Genomic DNA, 22,284 nt, shown 5'->3' on the forward strand with positions numbered 1-22,284 from the left:
GTTGAAAGATGAGTGTTTAAAAATCTACATTATTATAGATTTGTGTATTTTTTTATTTCTATGTTTTTGCTTTATATATTGCAGCCACATTGTTTGGTGTGTACACATTTAGAATTGCTATTACTTCTTGGTGGATAGGCCCTTTTATCATTATATAATGCCCCTCTCTGTCTTTGGTAATTTTCTTTTCTCCTAAGCTTACTTTATTTGATAGTAATATAGCCAACATGCTTTTTTTTTGTTAATGTTCACATGGCATATATTTTATATCCTTTTACATACAACCTATCTATATTATTATTTGAGGTAAATGACTTCTAACAGCATGTAGTTGGGTCATGGTTTCTCATCAATCTTCTGTACCAATTTCTATCTTTTAATTGGTACATTTAGACCATTTATATTTAATGTAATTATTATGTTAATACTTAAGTCTTTCTATTTGTTCTCCATTTCTGTTTTCATGATCTGTCTTCCTGTGGCTTACTTGAACATTTTTAGAATTCCATTTGGATTCATCTGTGTTTTTGAGTGTCTCTCTTTGTGCAGTTCTTCTAGTAGTTGCTTTAGGTATTTTTATATACATTGCTCTTGGTACATTAGATATACATATATATCACAGTTTTCTGATGTTATTTTACCAGTTTGAGTGGAGTGGAGAAATCTTACCTCTTTTTATATCCCTTTACCCTCCCTCATTTATAATAAAATAGTTTCACATATTTCCTCTACATACATTTATAACCACATCAAACACCCGTCAAACATAATTTAAGAAACTCAGGAGCAGAAGGAAAGCCTATTTTATTTATTCATAATTTTGTTTCTTGTGTTTTTTCTTCCTTTGTGATGTTCCAAGGTTTCTTTTTTTATTGCTTCCTTTCTGTTTAGAGAACTTCCTTTAGTCATTCTTCATTCGTTTAGATCTCCAATGACAAATTATCTTAGTTTTCTTTTAACTGAGAATGTCTTGATTCTTTGAGAATCATTTTACTGGGTACACATTTCTAGTCTGACACTTCTTTTCTTTTACCACCTGAAAATATTTTTCTACTTCTTTCTGACCACCGTGATTTCTGATGACAAATCTGCTGTCATTTGAATTGTTTTGTGCCCTCCCTCCCCCATTGATACGTTGCCCTTTTTTTTTTTTTTTTCTTTTTCTGGCTGATTTCAATATTTTCTTTTTGTTTTTCTTCAGTTTTCAGAAATTTAATTATCATGCACCTTTGGGTGGATTTCTTTGGATCTTGTAGTTGAAAGTGATGGGGCATTGTCTCCTTATTGGCAGGTGGAGATGTAAGTCCCAATTTCCCACATGGCCTTTGCTGATACTTGAGGGATAAGGAAGAGCACCTTGTTACTGCTGGGTGGGGGAGAAAGTCCAGAATTCCCAGGTTATCACCACTGACACCACAGTGTGAGCTGCCTTATTACTACTCAGTGATGGCGAAAGTCCTCAGTCTCAACCAGGCCTCCTCTGATACCACCTAAGGGTAGAGTGGAAGGGGTGTCCCCGTATTGCTAGACAGGTGTAAAGGCCCTGTCTCCCTACTTGGCCTTCTTTGATACTATTATGGTGGCACTTCTAGGGTGTTTTATTACAGCCTGGCAAGTTTAGAAGTCTAGGTACCCTACTTGGCTTTTGTTAGCATGGGTGTAGGTTCCCAAAAGATAAAATTAGTATTATGAATTTGATGAATAGCTTGAGCTGCATTTAAAACCTGCTATTACTTATTATAGTTATCTGTACAACCTTGAATAATTTTGCACTTCTTTGAGCCTCACTTAAAAAAAAAAAAAATCTCTAAATTGGAGATAACTCTATGTGTGGTGATGATTTAATACGATGACTTTTAAATAGCTTAGCACAATTTGCATCATTATCATTGCTTAAGAAGTGATTCTTGTTCTCCTTCCTTGCTCCCTTATGTTTTCTTATGTCTCTCTTCTCAATTTTTTTTTCCCTAGAAATGTTTCCTAACTGACTTATCTGAAGTGATATTTCTACTGCCAGCCTCACAGTTTTGTGCCTGCTGCTTTATTTTGGGTTTGCCTATTGTTTGTATCATAGGACAGGAACTGGTTTGTACTGGGTGTTCAATTTTGTTGAATGTAACAATTAACATGTAAACTCTCAGTTACGGTTCCTGTTTCTACCTCCGTTTTGTTTTGTTTTGTTTTTTTTTTTTGATCCTGGTTTTGAACCTGGTATTTCTGAGGTTGCAGTATACATTCTTCTGTTCTGCTTCAATATTTAACACCCTTTGTTTTCTGTTGTCAGGAATTGTGTTCTAATCTCTTTCGCTTGATGATCCCATATTGTTCACTGGTGTGGGTTTCTGTGTTTTACTTTTTGTTATTTCACTGGGTCTTGGAAGGGAGGCAGTATATGTGTATATACTCAGGCAGTGATCTTGAACCAGAAATCCTGTCATATAGGTGTAAGTGAAAAAGAAAATGAAGAGAAAAAGATCTTGAAAAGAGATTGTCAAACTTGTCCTTAATGTCAACTACTATTATGTATTTCTTCTCATTTTTCTTGATTTATAAAGGTAATAAATATACATTTACAAAAGCATAAAGGTGAACATTGTTTTAAAAGCAAATTCATATTTCAGGTATTATTCATGGATTTGATAAATTTGACTCCACGTAGAATTATTTTGAAAAATTATATGGAGCAAAAAAAGAAGTCTCCCTTTATTTCATTTCCTTCTTTAATTCTTGCTTTTCAAGAGGTTGCCAGTGTTACTAATGTGTTGTATGTTCTTCTAGACTTCTTGCTGTTCATTTATTCACATACACACAGGCTTTTAAATGAACTGATCATTCCATACATGTTTTATGATTTGCTTTCTTTGGGATTTCTTTAAAAAATAATTTTTATTTTGAAATGATTCACATAATCTAATTCACACCACCTGAAGTTCCTAGAATTAGTTTATTCTCCAAGGAGATTTAGCCATTAAGATAAGCTAAGCTTAGAATTAGTTTTGATCTCCATGGACATTTAAAGAGGCAAAGAAGGCTTTTGTGGGAGCCTTTTTTCTGTGTTGGAAAGAACACATATAATTAATAAAAGTCCTGCCAATTTATGGTATATGAGCCAAACAAATCAGAGAATAAAACAAAAACCTAGAATTTCTGTTCCACCATTTGGCAAAAATACCCCCATATACATACATACATGTTTATATGTATAACACATTTCTGTAGCAGGCATATTAACTTAATTTTTAAAAACACATGCATATATGGACATTTAATACGTGATATAAAGATAGCATTTTAAAGCAGTAGGGGAATATTAGGCCTGAAAAAAGTGGTAGTAGATCTCTACTTCAAACTATAACAAATTTGAGATGAAATAAAGAAGTATTGATTTCCTTTAAAAATCATAAAAATCTAGGAGATATGAGATTAATTTTATATTCTTAGGTCAGAAATGTTCTTTTTTTTTTTGAGATGGAGTCTCGCTCTGTCACCCAGGCTGGCACAATCTTGGCTCACTGCAAGCTCCGCCTCCCGGGTTCACGCCATTCTCCTGCCTTAGCCTCCCGAGTAGCTGGGACTACAGGTGCATGCCGCCACGCCCAGCTAATTTTATGTATTTTTAGTAGATACGGGTTTCACCATGTTAGCCAGGATGGTCTGAATCTCCTGACCTTGTGATCCGCCTGCCTCGGCCTCCCAAAGTGCTGGGGTTACAGGCATGAGCCACCGCGCCCGGCAGAAATGTTCTTAAGTCAGAAAACATTTAATAAAAATTTAAAGAAATTGAACATTGATAAAAGATACGAAATAAAAAAGACACATACTGGAAGCAAATGTTTGTAATACAATTGACAAGGAAATAGAGTCTCTGGTGCCTCAAGAGCTCCTGTAGGCTGCTCTGTCTATAGAGCAGCCATCCTTTTATTCCTTTACTTTCGTAATGAACTTGCTTTCACTTTGCCTTGCGGACTCACCCTGAGTTCTTTCTTGCATGAGATCCAAGAACTCTGTCTTGGGGTCTGGATCAGGACACCTTTCCTGTAACGTATTTCTGGTGACCATAGAAGGGACTATACTCGCAAAACCCCTGACCCAAAGGCTAACTTTGGGTAAGTGGTGGGATCCAGTAACATCTTTCTGGCCTCCACGGAAGCGACTATACTGCAGAAACCCCTGACCCAAAGGCTGAATTTGGTTAAGTGGTGGGGTCTAGTAACATTTTTCTCATGAAACACAAAAGGGACAATATTGAGACCCCCGACCCAAAGGAGACAGACTGCAGCACTGATTGGACAACTTTGGGTAAGTAGCGGGGTACCTGGGTAAAGATGGGATTGGGTTAGAGGCCCAACTTAGGGGAGTTAGAGTGTCTCCTAAGACAGGGTAGATTAGAGGACCCTCTTAATAAAAAGCAAGGGTGCTTGACCGACCTTGGGTTAGAGGCCCAACTTAGGAGGATTAGAGGCCCCTCTCATCACTATTGCCTGTTAACTGCTGTTCTCTTTGGATTAATCTGCCTTGTACTCTTTGCTATGGCTGTGGGTGGAGGATTAGGCATGTACAGGATTGTGGGACATGGGGAGCTTTTTCCTCCCTAAAAGGGGAAATGAGAGCTGATGAGACTGGCTGGAAAAGATTCCTTTGGTACTGAGAAGCGGCCGCCTGAACTTTTCAGTGTTGTTGCAATGGGTGGGTCTTTCTCTGGCCTCCGTAAGCTCTTCATCTTCCCCACCCTGCCATAGGCAATACTTTCCTTCTCTACGTTTCCTTTCCTATCTTTTCTATTACTCAGGGTGACCATCTTGCCCAGAGACCACGTGTTGAAACTCCAAGCTGGAGTTTGGATTAAAGATGATGGGGCCCATCTGGGGGCAAATTTAAACCTTGCCAGTTTGATACTGGGTGCTAAGCAGAGTGGCTAATGTCTGTGTTTTATCACATGTGTTTTGCTCTGGCCAGAACGAAAAATATGATTTTCCTTTATGATGTGGCTTGGCCCCTATGGCTATGGTCGACAAGCTGGATCACTAAGGCTACTCAGGGAAAGGGAACTTAGAAGCCTGGCGTGCCAGCAAAAGGGTAAGAATTTCTTACCAATCAGATTTCAGGCTTCTGTCTCTCTGCAAATGGTTGACTGAATGCTTAAAAAAAAAAAAATCAGTTTTTATTTCTATGAAGTTTTGATTAATGCAAAAAATAATTCTTAAGCTAGTGTATTTTGTGCTACGAATTCGTTATTCTGTGTTGAGGGGTACTTCAGGATAAAACACAGGCTTAGAACACCTGTAAGCCCGCTTTTCAAGAAGACCCAGCAAGCTTGTCAGTAACAAACTTGGCTAGAGGTCTCTGAAACAAACAAAAATACTGGATGAAGTCTCCACCTTGTTTTATGTCCTTGGGAGCTTGACCGTGTAACCATGTGGCAGTACTTTTGGTCTCCCCTTTCCAGGGAACAGGAATTTTAGGGTTCATGTCATAGTTAGCTCTAAAAATCATGTTAAATAGTTAAAAGCGTTTGTAAGCTCAAAATTAACTACTGTAGACTCGTTCTGGGAAATGGGGACTGCCCCTTACTATAGCTCAGTAGCTAACATTTTGCAGTTTCACAGTGACAGTCCTGGTTCAGTTCTCCGCTAGGAAGTCATTTGTGTGGTTTAATATCTGTGTGATCTTGTCTATTCTCTTCTCCTCCGTGGACTGTATAAAGTTCAGAACACCTTTGATAAAGTTCAGAAGGTAGAAATATTGGCCATTTGGGAAGGCTAAAGTCAGATAATAAGAGATCTGAAAGGATTTGTTTTTTAAAGAGCACTGTGGTTAAAAGTCAGCTTAATTAAAAATGGATAGACAAGCTATAGATATATTTAAAAGGCCTTTATGTTTTTCTCTTCTTGGAACTTGTTTTTCTGGAAAAAGGTATTTTCTTCTCAGTCGACTAAATTATTTTTCTCCATTTGTTTTTTGTCTTTCCACTCTTAATGCACACATGAGAGGCCCTAAGATAACTTCTGGTAGCCTGAGACTCCTTGGGAAAAACAGAGGAGGTGCCACAGACCCTGTTTTGGGGGAAAAACCCTCTTGTTTTCCTCATGAAACTCCAGGAATTAAAGCAGATGGATCCTTCTCAGAATTAAAGGCTCTGTTCGGTTTTGCATTGTGTTATCTGATGGTTTTGAGTTTTGGGGGTATTAGAAATTGCTTTGCATTATGAGAGAGCTTTGGTGTGTAATAACTAGTTAGGAAATACACTTTAAGGGACAGCTGATAGTAGTCAGGAGGGGTACTTGACTCTTTGCACACTTGGATCAGGGAAGCATACTCTTGGCTACCTGGAAGATAACATCCCTACCCCGCACTGGGAGATGAGACTCCCATGAGGGATGGACTGATGACAAAATGGGCTGATTGCCTTTGGGTTGCCTTGAAGTGAAATGCAGAGTAGAAGCACTGTACTGTCTTCTCTAGTATTTCCCTCCTTTTGGGGATCCAGGAACCAGCATAAAATGGCACCCTTAATTTTGGGGATCTGTCTTTGCCTTCAGCTGCTTATTTGGCCCCAGAAACGCGTGCTTTCCTAGCCCTGTTCCTCCAAGGGCTCCACCTTGAAGCCAGTAATCCACTTAAGAAACTGGTGATGAAAAATCTTACACATGCAGAATCTTCTGTCTGTCCATTTATTAATATGTGTTGTATGTTTATGTATAAAAGAGCTCTAATTGCTTAGAAAAATAAGCACTTAATATTTTTTCAGAAAAATGGAAACAAAAATGCCTTTTGGTTCACGTGACTTTAGTAATCTTTTGGAAATAAAGACAGTTTTAAAAATTATTGGTAAAATATCTTGAAAATGTAGACATTTGGTCTAAATTAAGGTCAGTATCAGATTTGCTAAATGCTTTGAGGTTAAACTGTTTTGGAAACTGTTCAATTTACCTGCGGTAAAGCCATTAGATTCTAGATAAGGCCTGGGGACATGTAGAGTTAGCCACACCCCCTAGCTATGCTGGAAAGTCAGCTCTTATCTGCAGTTGTGCCTGGTGTGTCCTAGTAACACAAAATTGCTTACTAACCAGGGTTTTCACCAAAAGTAAAAGTTAACATTGTAATATGTAATTGAGACTATTGAAGAAACAGTTCTACATGCAAGGTGTCTAAGTAAAAGGTACTTTTGGTAAAAGATTATAAGAAGGCATGGGAATGTGGATTTTTTGCCTAAAGAGTTAAATAGTTATTTTAAGTTAGAATAAAGCTAAAAGTTTGAACGGTTGTGGATGGCGTGAAAAAAATTGTTAAGAGATTCTGTGTGTGAACATATTGACTAAAGTTAAAGGGGTATTATTCAGTTTTTCCGTAAATTAAACATTGAAATAAAAGCGTAACAGGTTTTTCTTAGAGCACTAATCTGCTTTTTCACAAAAAAATGTAAATGGTTATAAAAGGTTTATAAGAATCTTACCTTACAGTCAAACTGATTAAGACTGGATAGACATAAAATTTTATTAAGAATTGGGTTTAACATTAATAGGACATTAATATAAAGGTGAAATTTGGCTTATTTGGTGTAAAAGTCATACAGGAAGCATTATTATCAAATACAAAATGTTGTTTCGCTTTGTTTGGACTGTATTTGCATGAATGTGTTACTGGAATATGTTCCAAAGTTATGGGAAACTCCTATAATTCTAATATGACTTAATGTAGGTTATTTATAATTGTTATGTGAAATTCTGTATGCCACAAAATTAACCAAATTTCCTTATCAATTGTGGCTTTAATAGTGGCTAGCCTAAAACTTTTTACTGCCCACAGACAATTGTCTTGTTTTAGTCCTCTTTAGAAGGCGGTTTATAATCAACTGTGGAACCCTAGCAGGTATTCTTAAATGCAAGTTTTCTGATAACTTTGGAGATTATGACATCAGAATAAAGGAAAAAACTTTCAGAACTCTCAGAGCTAAAATGTTCATAACTATCCAACAGAAGTTAACGACATGGACTAAACTGAAGAAGTCTAGTCTTTTTAACTTTTCTTAAAACGTTCCTGATCCTTTGTTTTGTTTTTCAGAGTCAAGAAAACTTCTTTTAAGCTATATACAGGTTTTAAACTTAACTGTTAAGTATACTTGTAACAGTTAAGTACACTTGTTAAGTACACTTAACTGTTAAGTACTCCTATGAACAAAATTTGGAGAATATTTATTTCTCTCTGCCTGATTTCTCCAGAATTTGGAAACTAGTTGTGAGTATTCTTAACTTAGAGCAATATGGTTATTTGCATAAGTGCAATAAGAATCTGTTTTCTTTTGTAACAGGACACAATTGGATAAATTGGTTATTTTACCAAAGCTTTGACTGGAATGGTATGTTTTCCTTTAAGAAATTAAACTTGACTTATAGAGCCAATTAAAGCCCCTTGGGGAACTGGCCTCATTCCTTGCTTACACAGTCCCTGTAAACAGAATTTCAGACCTGTGGTAAGTAAAGAATGTCAGTTTCTGTCAGGTCCAGCAGCTCCAAGTTAGCTTGGGACCCCAAGAGGAAAGGAATTCACCCAACTTAATGCTATTTGAGGGTACAAACCCAAGGCTGGGCTTGGCTTTAAAAAAGTCTTATCTGGGGCTGGGTGCAGTGGTTCACACCTGTAATCCCAGCACTTTGGGAGGCCAAGGTGGGCAGATCATGAGGTCAGGAGTTCGAGACCAGCCTGGCCAACATTTTTAGTAGAGATGAAACCCCATCTCTACTAAAAATACAAAAAATTAGTTGGGCGTGGTGGTGGGCTCCTGTAATCCCAGCTAATCAGAAGGCTGAGGCAGGAGAATCGTTTGAACACGGGAGGTGGAGGTTGCAGTGAGCTAAGATTGTGCCATTGCACTCCAGCCTGGGTGACAGTGTGAGACTATATCTCAAAAAAAAGAAAAGAAAAAAAAAAGTCTTATCTGAAATTCCATCTATGGAACAGAGTTCCATCAAAGCCAATTTAAAAAGAGCTTATATCAAAAATAATTATTCTTGCTGCACTTTATACAAATAATCAGGCCAAGTATTATAAAGCAAATCGGTCTTTCTATAATTTGTCTTTAGTAAAAATGAGAAACTGGAGAGGGAAATACTATGTTTCAAAAACTATGGTACACTTGTTATTAAATTTTAGTCTCAATTGTTTTTAAGTTTGTTTCTGCAATGTAGGCTAACCCTGCTTATTCCTGTGAACCAACCACGTGATCTCTGACTGCTCAGAACAAGTGGGATGGGTAATGTAAAAATCTGAATCAGTATTCTAATTCTGGGCACATTGCGATCAGCTAGCAACCCCATATCAGCTTGGTTTCAACAGTTGCCCAGTTCATGGAAAACTTTCTAATTTGGTTTTCTTGGAATAACTTCACTTATTTTGCTGTACTCTTGTGGAATATGTCGCTGTTAGACTGTTCGTCTGGGAATACAGGACAAGCTTACTGAATGTTTTCTTAAACATATTATTTATTCGATCATTGATTTATGCCAGTATAGACTATGTGGATTTGTTTTTTATTTTTGATTATGACTCAGTAATAATATTTTGTTGTTCAAATTTTGCCATTGAGAACTCTTTCAGGTTTGTTCCGGTGACACTTTGACATGGACATCACCCAGCCATCCTTTTGTTTTTTGAGCACTTCCTTACTTTCGGGTACCACAAAATGCTCCATGTTCATCTGAGTTTCCTACTTTAGCCCTTGAATCAATCATTTCACCAGTGAGCTCTGGTTCTTTTTGTTGGAGAAAGGTATTCAGAAACCAAGATCTGGATGCCGGACATACTTGTTATTATTGGGATGCCATTGCTTTTAGGCCCTTTCAGAGGACAGGGCTAGGTTATGCAGGTATGTATACTAGCCTATAATTCACATATATCTAGAACTATTTCTCTGTTTACTCATCAGTATTAGTATTGAGCTAAACAGGAGTTCCTTCTAATGTCTTTGACTCTAATTCAGGCAGCAGGATTTATGTTAGCCCTTCTCCCTTGCTTATCTGTAACTTCCCTCTCCAACAGTTAGAAGCCTCCCACCATCTACCATTCATTTACTTGTTTACTCGGTCCCCGGTATATGTGTAGAAAGCAGATTCAGAACTGTTAACCTCTACTCCCCTGTATTAGTTTCCTAGGGCTACTGTAACAAATTACACAAACTTGAGGACTTAAACAGCAAAAACATTTTTTTCTCACAGTTTTGGAGACTCTAAGGTTCAAAATGAAGGTTTTGGCAGGGCCATGTGCCCTCTGAAGGCTCTAGAGAAGAATTCTTCCTTGCCTTTTCTAGCTTTAGGTGCTTACTGACAGTCCTTGGTATATTATTCATTGGCTTGTGGCACCATAACTCCAGTCTTTGTCTCCTTCATATGTCCTTCTTCCCTGAGCTTTCTGTCTTTATATCTTTCTCTTTCCTTATAAGGATACCAGTAAGTGGACTTAGGACTCACCCTGAACCAGCATGACCTCATTTTACCTTGGATTACATCTGCAAAGACCCTATTTCCAAATAAGTTCACATTCACAGGTTCTACGGGTTAAAATTTTAATGTACTTTTATGGAGAACATAATTCAACACATTCTATACATACTATGTGGTTAAATAGAAAAGCATTAAAAAGTGCTAGAGAGTAATTTAGCAAAGTTGAGTTGAGAATAAATCAGAACTGTGTGGAGGTCTTTTAAAAAATGAGGTCTAGCTGTTTGGTCTTATTAATAAACATTAAAATTAACTTTGAGGGAAGAATGATGTGGGGAATGAGGATTGAGAAGTTGAAGAACAGATGCTCTGAGATTTTCTTTAGTGTTATTGTAAAAAGCTGCTGTAAGCAAATCATATTATTTTTAAAACAGTGTTCCTGTGTCATGACTTATCAAAAATTTACTTGCAGTTGAGGCAAACTCTTTTATTTTTTGAAGCTTTGGCTTCGAAGCTCAATAATCTTTTTATAGTCAGTTACTTCAACCTTGATAGAGTATTATGATATTAACCTGGGTCCAGTAGGGAACTAGCCTTCCTCAGTTTGGCTAAGGAGAGCTTAAAAAATAACTCCCTATTCTCAGACTAGGCCTCACACGGTGTCCAGCCTGGGATGCTGCCTTTCTCATGATAATGGCTAGCTGGAGAACTGAAAAACGCCTCACTGGAAAGATGACTATAATCGTTATCTTTTTCATAAGTCTCCAGAAACCCTTTGATCTGTTGTGTATTGTTTTATAATTACTCACCTTTTCTATTGCTATTTAGAAAACTGCTTTTTCATTTTATTCTTTGAATTAATTTAAAACCAATTTAGTTAGCAGTAGCAAATATCCCTGTTTTTCTCACTGAATAATTCATCAAGTGTTAAATATAAATTTCTATAATCTTTTAGAGATGGGAGAGTATGATTTTCACTTTTTCCTTGAATTGGATTGATGTGAAGATGTTAAAATTTTTGTTACTTTCATTAGTTCTTGCCATTACCTCCAAGCTGAACTTCGACTCTTTTTCTCCAGCAATTTTTTATTAATGCATGAAACAGTGAGTGATTGCACCGTATGTTACATAGTTCAGAATACAGAATATTCTAATGGAAAAGAATCCTGAGTTTAAGCCATGATTAGTAGATACTGTTACTTAGAAGCTATTCTACATAGATAAAGCAGTGTCAGAGTTTCAAAATCAAGGATGTATTACTCTGTTCTCATGCTGCTATGAAGAAATGCCTGAGACTGGGTAATTTATAAAGAAAAGAGGTTAAGTTGACTCAGAGTTCCATGTGGCTGGAGAGGGCAGGCCTTAGGAAACTTAGAATCTTGGGGGAAGGTACCTCTTTGCAGGGTGTCAGGAGAGAGAAGTGTTGAGCAAAGAGGGAAAAAATTCCCTTATAAAACCGTCAGATTTCATGAGAACTCACTCGCTATCATGAGAACAGCATGAGGGCAGCAGCTCCCGTGATTAAATTACCTCCCAGCGGGTCCCTCCCACGATATGAGGGTATTATGGGAACTACAATTCAAGATGAGATTTGGGTGGGGACACAGCCAAACCATATCAAAGGGCAAATCGTTCTAGGAAAGAGGCATAAAGAATGGTGGATAAAAATAAGATGGAATAATAGTAAGATTCTGGAAGACTTACAATAAATAACAGGAAATTGAGACTTCTGTGGAAAATGAATTAGAATTGTGGTTTGAGTGATTGGTGCTGGTAATGAATGATACTGGTTGCATTTATTATTGATTGTCTGGAAAGGTACTCTTGTTTTTTTTAAAAAATCAGTTGTATTAAGATATTACCTGAATATAAGAAATAGTTTGCCGGGCGTGGTGGCTCAAGCCTGTAATCCTAGCACTTTGGGAGGTCGAGGCGGGCGGATCACGAGGCCAGGAGATCGAGACCATCCTGGCTAACACGGTGAAACCCCTTCTCTACTAAGAAATACAAAAAACTAGCCGGGCGAGGTGGCGGGCACCTGTAGTCCCAGCTACTCCGGAGGCTGAGGCAGGAGAATGGGATAAACCCGGGAGGCGGAGCTTGCAGTGAGCTGAGATCCAGCCACTGCACTCCAGCCTGGGCGACAGAGTGAGACTCCGCCTCAAAAGAAAAAAAAAAAAGAAATAGTTTTAGCAGGCATAATAAAGACTATTTAGAAGGAAAGCCTGCTGTGTTTGTTGATGTAACACTTGGTTCCAATTAGTGTATTCTTTCCTTCCTTAATTCATGTCTTTCTGAAGTTTTCCTGATTTTTACTTTATGGGATCTTTTTGTTCTTTACCTTATCTGTTGTTTAGTAATTGTGCTTACCAAGTCCTGAGTCTCGTAGTTTATAAGCATTTTCGTTGTTGGGTTTGCCTCATAGCTTATCTGTTTATTGTAAAGCACTCAGGAAAATAACCATAGTGGAAGATTACTGAATATTGAGAATAACCTGCATCAGAACATAAAGAATAGGTTGATATTTATAACATAATAGCAACTTGAAAATATGCTATGTATCAGATTGTGTCATATCAGTGTCAAGTGGATATGTTTTTTATCCTTTGGTCTTTGATTATATAATTTTTGGGGGTCATCCATTAACCACAGGTCTATAAGGTGTTCATTTTTTTCTCATTTATAAAATTAAACAAATCTATGCTAGCTAAATTCCAGACATTTTAGAATAACCTAAAATACGTTTATCTCCTTTGTATTACAACACCCAGCTGAGAATTACCATGTCACATTATTATATTAATTTCCAAATAATGTACATGAAATTTGTATATTATCAAATATAATTTTACTTTTAGATTCTATCTACAGCATATTTTAGTTAGCTGTCTTCAACTTTATTACTGTTACTATTTGGCTTGAAGTAAGCATTTCTTCTTGATTGGTGAGACTGTGGCGTGAAGTGCTGCATTAATTTGGTTTGTTGTGATAATTTTTAGGTGAAATATGTGAATACACTTAAATTCTTTTTTAAAAGACTGATTATTGTAAAAACCTCAGGGTACATATTAAATAATGACATGATTTACATGCTACCTGGGAGTTGACCAATACACCTTATAATTTACACACTTATTATACTTCATGCATTATATGTACGACACTGTTAGTTCCTTTCAAGGAGATATTTGAGGTAGTGGTTGCCTCTTCTTCCTTTTTAAACTGTAGCTTTTAGAAGGTTTATTCATTTATTCACTTAATATATATTTATTGAATACTTACTGTGTTCCAAGAATGGCAGAATTGCAGGGAGATAAAAATGGTAGAGGAGAGGATTCCATCAGAATCTCAGCAGCAAAGGGATTCTAGTATAGAAAATTATTCTAGACTTACCATTGAGGAATTTTCTTTTAGCCAGGATATTTTGAGATTTCAAATAATGCTAAATAAGTTGAGACACTAACATTAGCAGCACCACTTTTTAGCTGTTGTAATTTGTTCATAGAGTTTCAGATTCCAGGTTGAAAAGAAATAGATCTATGACAGTGAGGATAGATGTGTCTGCCAGGCTACCAAATTGTAACATAAGCTACATAGCTGATCCCCAGTGTTTTCCTAGGATTTCTTTGCTGAGACCTGGAGGCCATGTAAATAGCTACTATTGCCACAGATATTCGTTGGAGGAAGTTGTTTTTGAGGTATGCAGCACTTGTTGTACACAGCATAATTTTGCTATGGCACCAGAGTTGAGTGACAGAGGGATTGTAGAGGAAACTGGGAGTATAGGACCTTGAGGCAAATAAAAGAAACTTTTTGCTTAGGCTTGCTCTGTAACCTTCCTCAGGACAGTCTTTCTCTACTGTATCACATGGCTACTGATAGGCAGGCTATCAGGCAATTCATTTATCTTTTTCAAAAATTTGAGTTCTTAAATACAGTTTTTAAGTCTGTTTTGGGCTGATTTTTAAGCCTACTTACATATTTTATTTAAAAAAGGTACAGATAGTGTTAAGTTTTTTCTTTTGATAATTCCCAACTGCTAATTTGTATTAGAGATAATTTTCTTACCTAATTAACCTATTTTATTTTAAATAGGGGCCGATAAAAATGAACTTCAATTTAATCATATCTTCATTAGTTGGTTGTTTTTACTAAATAGTAGGGCTCTTGAATGCTTTAAATTTTGAGGTCATCCTCTGGATATATATCAGAAAGGAAGAAACAAGTTATCATTTGGTACACTGTCTTCACTTTTTTGTGAAAAAACAATGGCCATATAAAGATAAGGACTTGTTCGATTATTTGTTTAGCCAATATTAATTGAATGTCTGTTGCATGGTAAGTACTGTGGTGGAGGTAGGAATTCAACAGATATTTCCCCTAATCATTGTATATATGAAGTCTAGGGGAGAAGACAGTAGTTATGAGCATTATGATAGGCAAAGTACACAGAGTGGTAGGGATAGACAACAGAGGGACATACAGAAGTCCGGGGGATTAGGGAGAAGACTCCTGGCAGAAGTGTTGTTTAGGTTGAGGCTCAAAAAGGTGAGTAGGAACCAGCAAGGCAAAGGGGTTTGGGAGGAGAGTAGTCTAGGCTGAGAGAATAGCTTGGTCAAAGGCTGGGAAGTAAAAGAACATTGTGGATGATGTGTTGAGGATGGATTACATCCCAGAAAACAAAACTGGAAGCTAGGAGACCACTTGCTGTGGTAACTTGTTCATAAAAAGAGACGGGGAAAAAGAAAGCTAGATGATTCCGGCGATGTTTAGGAAATCAAGACCATACATTGTTTTTTTTTTTTTTAAACAACTTTATTGAGATGCACGCCACCCCCCCACCCCTGCCAAATCTCATGTCAAATTATAGTCCCCAATGTTGGTGGGGCCTGGTGGGAGGTGATTGCATCATGGGGGCAGTTTCTCATGAATGGTTTAGCATCAACCCCCTAGTGCTGTTCTCGTGATGGACTTCTCACAAGATCAGGTTGTTTTAAAAGTGTGTAGTGCCTCTCGCCTTTCTCTCTTCATCCTACCATGTAAGACACCTTCTCCTTCTTTGCCTTTCAATCAAACCTCTTTCTTTTATAAATAACCCAGGCTTGGGTATTTCTTTTTTTTTCTTTTTTTTAAGTTCCTTTTCAGGTATTGATAGCAGTGCAGTAATGGACTTATACCGTACACCCATTTGAAGTGTACAATTCAATGGCTTTTAGTGTATTCAGAGTCACACATCTATCACCACTGTCAATTTTAGTACATTTTTATTACACCAAAAAGAAATTACATTCCCTTTAGCCATCATCCTTCAAACCCTCTATTTTCCCAGCTGTAGGCAACCACTAATTTTGAAGGACAATATGAAAATTTCCTAGGGGCTCTCTCTCTTTTCCTTGAGCATGTATTTTATTACAATGATTAGGTTTCATTTGTTCATTAGTTTACTTTGCTAAATGGTTTCTTTAAAACAACTCATCTTAATGTAAAATATCTTCTTGTTCTCACCATCTTTTTCTTTTTTTTCCATAAAATTTCAAACATACACCAAAGTAGAAAGGAGGCAAAGTGTTGAACCCATATGTGTACACACCAAATTTATAGTTATAATACACGACAATCTTATTTCAGCCATTACTTCTGCTCATCCATATATACCCTTGGTACTATTTTTAAGCAAATAGAGGACTCCCTTTTAACCTTTTGGTAATAATGATACTAATATTTATTGAGCATTTACTATTTACAGGGCATCATGATCATGATAAGAGGTTTGCACAAATTTTTCATTTAATTAAAAAATTATATGTGGTATAATTATAAACCCATTTTATATATAAGGTAGGTAATATTTCAACCATTCTCTAGCCTGTTCTGCTTTTTATTAACAGTCATTTCATTGGTGAATAATACTATGTTTTTGCAACTTTGAAACTTTCAGGACTCTGATAATGGATATTCAAATAACATGACTTCCAGATATCACAGTGGATTATTTGGTCAATTAGCCTTAAAATTAACAAAAATATTGCTCATAAAATTTTGCAATATGTTACACATTATATATAACTTATTTTAAAATTCTTTTATTATGGAATCCTTTTGAGGTAAAATACAATTATCTCCTTTTTACTGATTAAAAAAAAGACTTAGAGGATATTAATGTATCCAGGGTTATATAGCTTTTCAAGTGGTGGAGACGAGATTCTCTTAGTCTGTTTGTTTAACCTCAAGCCCTGTTCTTTAACCCATGGTGCTAGATATCTGCACTTGGAAGGCAGAATCCAAAGGGAAAAAAGGCCTGAGAGATGTAGTATAGGATAATGTAGGTAACACTAGATTGAGAAACAGGATACCAGGATTTTATTTTGAGCTCTGTTCTTAGTCAAATAATTTAACTTCTTTGTACTTTAGTTCTTTATTTATAGATGGTAGTAGGTCAGAGGTTATACAGAGAACTTTTTTGCTTGTGAAATCATAATTTCAAGGCAGTATTCAAAACAATTTGTTTTATATTCTTTTGTAAATCAAACAACTTTGTTCCTTATCTCAAAATTCTCTTAATTTATGTTATTGCTGAAAATTAAATATTTGAATCATAAATTCTTAAACATGATGTATAATGTCATTATAGCTCTGTTACCGGTAGAGAGTGTCTAGGTTCTTGGTGCTTTGAACAAAGAATTGGACAAAATACACAAAGCAAGGAAAGAATGAAGCAACAAAAGCACAGATTTATTGAAAATGAAAGCACACTCAACAGAAAATGAAAGCAGGAGTGGGCTCAAGCAAGCAACTCAAGGACCTGGTTACAGAATTTTCTGGGGTTTAAATACCCTCTAGTCTAGTTTCCCATTTTGTTACGTAGTGTACACCTTATGTAAATGAAGTAGTGTCTCATGATCAGTCTGATTGGTTGCAGAAAGCGACCAGTCAGAGGCTGAAGTGAAGTTACAAAGTTAACACCCTATGCAGACGTCTGATTGGTTGTGGAAAGTGATCCCTCAGAGGCTGAAGTGAAGTTGCAAAATTACACTTCTATGCAAATGAAGACGTGGCCCATGACCAGCCTGAGTGGTTGCAGGAGAGGACCAATCAGAGGTACTTTCAGTTTTTCATCTGCCACACAGAAAAGGCAGGGCAGGTGGAGGGCGTTTGCAAAGGGAGCAGTAGCCTCTGATGCTTTTGTTACTTGGGTGTGAAAAGGGGATTTTTAGTTCTAGGAAGTCAGCGTGAATTGGCCTTAGGTTCCCTGCCTCCAGACCTTGTTCTCCTGCCTCAGCTCTAGTAAGTTTGCAGAAATTATAATTGTTGGAGGCATAGTTTTGTATCTTTATGGACCTCAGTTTTACCTTCAGTATGTATCACTCATTCCTTCATTTTTGCCATCATTTTGCTTCTCAGCCTGGTAGAAAGAGTATGATTGCCGGACCCTTAGCCAGCTGAGCTGAACTGAATTGATTTTAGAGATGTGTGATGAACCCATGGACCTGGAAAGGCTCTTGTCACACAAATACGAACGTAGGTGGTATGGCTCCGATGACCGGAGGAACACCAGGGTCCTTTGTCTTGCGCCGGCTTAAATAAAGCGACACGGACACATGTGGAGTGCTTTTAAGGAGCAGAGAGAGTTTAATAAGGGGGAAAGAAGGAGGAGGCTGCCCTGTACAGAGATGGAGGGGGTTTCCCAGCTGAGAGGGGGAACTTCGAGTGTGGAAAACAGCTAGTTATATTAGGAGGCTGGAGGAGGCAGTGTCTGATTTGGGGCCCAGGGGATTGGTTTGACCAGGTATGTCATTCACGTAACCCGCCAAAAAAACCGGGCCCTCCCACCCTAGCCTTTTAGTATGCAAATGCGGGGGGCTATGATGTCCTGTACATGTGGGGATATGTGGCAGTGGCCATGATGTTAGGCACTTGTGGTGACAAGAAGTCGAGGCAGGACTTGCCATATTGAATGGACCCAGTTTCAAATGACTGGTGTTTGCATATCAAAGCTTGCCGGCTCAGCCCTTGGAGCTCTTTTTCTGCTAGGCAATGAACGTTTCTGGAGCTGCTTTAAAAGAAAAAAAACCTTGCCAAGGACCCCTTGTCCTATCTGCCTAAAATAATTCTTTTTTTTTTTTTTTTAAGTTTGTAAATGTTTATTAACTGTCAGTGACCGATACAGGGGAATCAGATGATGGGAGTTTGCAGCAGGCAGTGCACGTTGAACAGGAAACAGAGTGAGGGGAGCTTGCCCAGGACCCATTAGTGGTGGGGAAAAGCAGATGGAGATGCTTATAGTGGTGTTCTGTGCACGCACGCGTGTGTGTGTGTAAATGCAGAGAAAAAAATCTGAAACACCTAGAACTGGCCTCAGTAATCACATCTGGGGAGAGGGGAGGGTAGAGCTGTTCTATGCAGAGAATACCTGACAGTATGTGTTTTCTGAGGTAGGTGCATGGATACACAAACAGAAATATGCATTAACTATGTCTTGTTCATCAGTGAAAATGCAAATATCTAACAGGATGGCACACTGTAAGAAAACACAACGAAAATGCTAATACCAAACTCTTGGCACAGTATAAGAAAAATGACCCTCAACTTTTTACTGTCGTGAACTCCAGCTTTCACTTGCTATATGCCTGATGGCGAAGGGTTCGCAGCCATGCCCATGCTGGTGAAAAGTCACCAGGTCCTGTTTCTCATCATGGGCATGCGTCCTGTCCCTGAGGGGATTTACTCATCATCTTCCTCAGGGTCGCCGATCCTGATCCCCACAGTTTTAGTCTGTATCAAAGTCATTCCCTGGAATTCTGCGGCCCATTTATTGTACATGAAAGGTAGGAGGGTGGCCTAGAGACCTAGTTTAGTCATGGTCTCATAGTTTCTCTTCATATACACATAGGTGATTTTCTCTGAGTTTTTCGGCTTTTCCCACTCTTTCTTAGATATGTATCTGGCAGTATCATTGAAGGCCTTGTTTCTGTCTCTTCTCTGATATCTGAGCATCATCCCTGGGTCTCTTTGCAAAGATGCTGTCTCCGTTCATAGCGCTGGGAGCAGTCTGACCTCGGAGACGAAGCAGCCATGGCGAGGTCGGCAGCAGCAGCGGCAGTGAGGGCAGTGGCCAACTAATTTTTTAATAGTTCCTGTAACATTCTCCCCTGAGATGTCACCCTAACTGCTGGTTAAGTGTTTCATTTAAAAGTGCACAGGTACCTCCCACTTCAGCTGTAAGGACATCTAAGGCCCGTCTATTCTGTGCTCCTACTGAGGCTAGAGAGTCTATAGATTGTGGTTGTGCCTCCATGGCCCCTACAGTTGCTTTCCATCTTCGCTGCATTATAAGAGAGATATTAAGTATTGATCTTTCAAGGAGAGGGGATACCCATAAACCAAAATATACCTCTGGCTGTAGAATTTCCCATCCATGGTTTTTCTAAGATGAGATTGTCATGTGCATGCCCTCCCCAGTTAAATCTCCATATGAGAGCATAGAAATGATAGATCTCTTTGTCCGATGTATTCAAAATGGTACAGTTTCTAGAAAAAGTTAGACATGTCCCCAGATGATGCTGCAATCTTGGTAGAATTTAAAAATAATAAGTTGGGAACTACTGGAGCTATAGTACAAGTTCCCTTCCAATGCCTTGGGAGGGCTAAGTGTATCCAGGAGCCACAAAGAAAATATAGCCCTGTTCCTTGAAGGGATGGTTCTAAGTTGTGGCTTGTGAGAGACACTGGGAGATTTTTCTCATATCTTAGAAGTTTCCTTTCTTTACGTATAGTAGAGACATCCTTGGGATAAAGATAACCATATTTAGTCATTTACGATGTCATTTGGAATTTGACATGCCAAGTGAAAAGGGTCCACCTGACAAATGGAGTTTTGAAAAATTAGAGACGAAATAGGGCCCTGGTGAATATCTCAGATGATTTTTGTGGCAAGGGCTGTCAGTGCAGATGTCTTCAGTTCGCCCACAGATGTGTAAGCTGCCACTATTAGCAAACATCATACAAGGGTCTGGAGTTCCATGGGTAGGGTGGAAGTTTGGAAAGACCCATGTGTTATTTTAAGTCAAGGTGGTTACTTAGAGCATGCCACTCCCATCGGTACTTCCAACCAGAAGGAGAGGCTAGATTCTGAAAGCCCCCCCACTAGGGCTTCTATCCTTGTAGATCACCCTTGTTGCACTCTCCTCAAATCTTTGAACTATCAGCAATTACAAGTGTGATGTTAAAATATCTGAGATCTCCCAAGTATGATCCTTCTCCACTACTTTTAAAGCACAGGGAGGCATTTGCTATTACTCAGTCAACTTTTCCAGGCCTGAGGGTGTGAAGCTTATCTTTGGGAGAAAGTTCTTTGATGCTGGGGCAAAGTGTTCTCCCGGGAAGAGTTAGTCACCCAATTGAAAGTGTTCCCATACCATGTCCCATTTATGCCTGGTAAGTCTTTAAGCGTTAAAGGTAAAGCCATCAAAGGGAATCCTAAGATGCTGAGTTCCGGGGAACTGTAAGTTTCCTTGGTGTCACTGAACTGAGCGAACCACTTAGGACAGACCCGACAATTAGTCTTGTTGTACAAATGGGCCATGGCAGATATTGTAGGAGCTAAATGGTGCGATGTATTACGAAGTCCAATAAAAAGTCGTAACAGATTTAGTGATAGTAAAACTCTCATGTTTACTTCCTGTTAGTAACCGTTATCCCTGCTGTGAGGTTACTAATTAAGCCAAATGCTATAGTAATTGAGATTCTCTCTCTGACATTCCACCCTGGGGGTGCTGCAGTATATAGTTCTACTGCAAAGAGCAGAGTGAGTATAGCAGTTCCTGCGAGGAGTAGTAGTAAACAATTTCCACCAGAAAGAAGTTCTGATATTTGGCTCAAAAGGAGAGGTAGAAATGACAAAACGTATTTGTTGAGGTAGGGGTGAGACTGAATAAGATGATTAGTTCTCATTCAGTTACTTATTTTTTTGTGATTTTCAGCTTAGGATCTTGTGTTTTTTCACATTGCTATTCAGCATGTTCCTCTGGGCTGTCGGGGGTTGCTCCCTCAGCTCTCCCCGCTTTGATTTGAGTGTGATGTATCTATGAGTCGGTTGATTCCTGTACCTTTTATTGTTGGGTGAGCTGGAAGAAGAACAGTGTAATTACAGCCCTTCCTAGGTTGGGCTTAGGGAGGGAGAGAGAGAAGGGAGAACCTTTACCAGGTCCAAATCTCCCGGGTTAAATAGAGGTGGTCCAATTTCCTGGGATTGGGCTTTCGCTAATTGTGCTAATTCCTGCTGAAAGTGAGCCACAGAGGTTACATGCTTAACTAGTTCAGAGGTTTCCCTATCTAATAGAAAAATCATTGGTAAGGAAAGGGTGTCCATACAGCATTTCAAAAAGGTGAAGACCTAATTTTGAAGGGGTATATCTTACTTGTAGAAAGGCCATGGGAGGAAGAGTGACCCAAGGAAGGTGAGTTTCTTGGGACAATTTTCTGAGGTGTCTCTTGATAATATCATTAGTTTTCTCTACCTTTCCTGAGGATTAGGGTCTCCAAGCCCAATGGAGATGATATTCTATGCCTAGTGCTTTTGAGACCCCTTGTGTGACAGCTGCCTTAAATGAGGGCCCATTGTCACTTTGTAGGTACTTAGATGAAAGCAGGGAGTTATTTCATTAACTAACACTTTTATTACTTCAGAGGCTTTTTCTGTACGACATGGAAATGCTTCTACCCGGTTAGTGATGGTATCTACCCATACAGCAGGTATTGAATGCCCTTTGTCTTTGGCATGTGGGTGAAGTTTATCAGCCACTCCTCCCTTGGGGATCTTTCTGTTCTTTGGGTTTGAGCAGGAAGGAGTCGC

General features: G+C 38.3%; 1 protein-coding gene across 4 annotated transcripts in view; it reads left to right on the forward strand.

Annotated features, from left to right (window-relative positions):
• Nucleotides 1–22,284, forward strand: part of CEP85L (centrosomal protein 85 like) — a 240,476-nt gene that overhangs the window by 97,780 nt on the left and 120,412 nt on the right. Inside the window, exon 1 of one of the 4 annotated variants that reach the window (XM_023219006.2) lies at nucleotides 8,971–9,862. The exons of the other annotated variants lie outside the window; for them this stretch is intronic. The gene's annotated coding sequence lies outside the window, so the exon portion shown is untranslated. Of the gene's footprint in view, nucleotides 1–8,970; nucleotides 9,863–22,284 lie in introns of those variants that run through there. 4 annotated transcript variants of the gene reach the window in all.

This window comes from Piliocolobus tephrosceles, chromosome 5 (genome assembly GCF_002776525.5).
Source record: "Piliocolobus tephrosceles isolate RC106 chromosome 5, ASM277652v3, whole genome shotgun sequence".
Taxonomy (NCBI): Eukaryota; Metazoa; Chordata; class Mammalia; order Primates; family Cercopithecidae; genus Piliocolobus; species Piliocolobus tephrosceles.